The 1,908-nt window shown below is 54.5% G+C and overlaps 1 protein-coding gene across 1 annotated transcript in view; it reads left to right on the top strand.

Moving 5' to 3' along the window:
- The first annotated feature begins 1,708 nt into the window (after window positions 1-1,708).
- LOC125950584 (glycine-rich protein 1-like) overlaps window positions 1,709-1,908 on the top strand; it is a 3,463-nt gene continuing 3,263 nt past the window's right edge. Inside the window, exon 1 of the mRNA XM_049678758.1 lies at window positions 1,709-1,908. This exon is cut by the window's right edge and continues 416 nt beyond it. The gene's annotated coding sequence lies outside the window, so the exon portion shown is untranslated.

Here is a 1,908-nt window from a genome sequence, read left to right as displayed (position 1 = left end):
GCCGTCAGATATTGGAACCGTTGTTGCTGTTGTTGCTGGTTGATCGGTTTACTGGCCCGTCGGCCTAAGGTGTGGCCTCCGCTTCTGGTCCTCTGGACGATGGTGAAGATGGGCTGTGTCTGTTTTCATCTTATCGCATACGGGCCGGGCTCTTGACTCTCTCAGGAAGGGGGGAGGGGGTTCGTCCGGGGACCGGTGGTGTGCCCGATTTGATAACTCTCACTCTCGCTCTCGGATGCGGTTCACTTTCACTGACTCGCTCACTCCCTCGGTGCCGGGTCGCCTCCGGGCCGGCCCCGAACGAGCTGGCTAGCTGGCTGGAATGAGGAAAGGAGGAGTATGTGTGTGTGTGTGTGTGTATGTCTCGGAGGTCTCCTCCTGACCTATACCTGTGCTTGTGGATGGCATCTCGCCTATCCCTCCCATCTCTCACCCTTTCTCGTTCTTTCGCATTCGGCTTCACAGGTAGTCTCTCTCTCTCTCTCTCTCTCTCTCTCTCTCTCTCTCTCTCTCTCTCTCTCTCTCTCTCTGTCCATTTCTTTCTTTCACTGGCACAGGCTGAGGCTGAGGATCGGAGCCGAAAGGTCGCGCGTGGTTTCGGATCGGATCGGGAGTTGCCGTTGTTGATGCTGCGCCAAGACATCGGGCATGGCATGGCTTATGATTGTACAACACCCTACCCACACCCTCTGATGCGTCTTCCCCCGCTCCCCCCTCCTCCGTACGCACCGTACTCCGCTTCCTTCCATTAGGATCCTCGAAGATGTGTATGTGGAGTGTGTGGAGAGGACCGCAGTATACCGCTCTCTCTCTCTCTTCCTCTCACAACAGACAACAACAAAACACCAAAGATAAAAAGCTCCACACAACACGGGACTCCAACCCCCCCCCCCCCCCCCTCTTCACCATCTTCTCCGACGATTCCAACGATTATTTTGGGGGGGAGGTTTCGGGGCTAGGGTATGGTCGAGCTTCTTTTGTTCGCCAGCATATCTGCCCACATACACACACACCCCCGGGCGGATGGAGAAAGGCGGGAGCAGTACGCAGTAGGTGGAGAAGGAGGATGCTAGCCGGCCATCGGGCTCCCCGTTCGGGTTCGGTGGGGGGCAGGATGACTATATTTAAGCCGGGTCCGCACTCTGTCCCATCATCACAGACAATCGAGCAGCATCAGGCTGAACAGGCCCCCAAAAAACCTGAGCGAACGAACCTCCTCGACTCGAGAACATACCGCTGTGCATTACCGAGTGCGTGCGTACGTACGTGTGTGTGTGTGTGCGTGTACCCGTGTTTGCGCTTTAAGTGCATTACGTGAATTCGCAACTCGCAGGACTCCTGTGTGTGTGTGTATTTGTGTTTGTTCCGGCCAACATCAACCAAACCACCTCCGGTTTTGCTCCAGTCCTTCTCCCAGCTCGACCAACAACCATGAATGTTCTAGTGGTAAGTGATACCTGCCAGGGCACACCGCAAGTGATGCAAGCACGTCGTGTGTGTGTGTGTGTGGAAGAGTGTGTTTGTGTGTATCGCAGGAACAGCACTAAAAGGATTAGAACAAAGTGTGTGAGATGGCGAGATGCGAGCGGATGAGCGAGCTGCAGTGAGATGCACTGAAATGAGTGTGAACTGTCACCGCAGCTTAGCTCAGTATCTCATTAGCAGTAACAACAGTAGCAGCAGCACCGCAGCAGCAGTAGCAGCCATTCATCAATCAACCACCAGTTGGCTTATTCTCGTACACACAAACAAGAACGCATACACACAAACACACGGATTGCCCGTCTTGATCGGATGATCGCCGTGCAGTGCATACAGATACAGAAGGCCATCGGGTGCCGGATCGGCAACAAAGCAGCAACACGATAGTAACTCTCCGTTCTGGTTCTTGCTTTTCTCCCATTTCCC

The sequence above is a fragment of the Anopheles darlingi genome, chromosome X (genome assembly GCF_943734745.1).
Source record: "Anopheles darlingi chromosome X, idAnoDarlMG_H_01, whole genome shotgun sequence".
Classification (NCBI taxonomy): domain Eukaryota; kingdom Metazoa; phylum Arthropoda; class Insecta; order Diptera; family Culicidae; genus Anopheles; species Anopheles darlingi.
The sequence above is the reverse complement of the archived record's forward strand: the minus strand, read 5'-3'. Positions and strand labels throughout refer to the sequence as shown.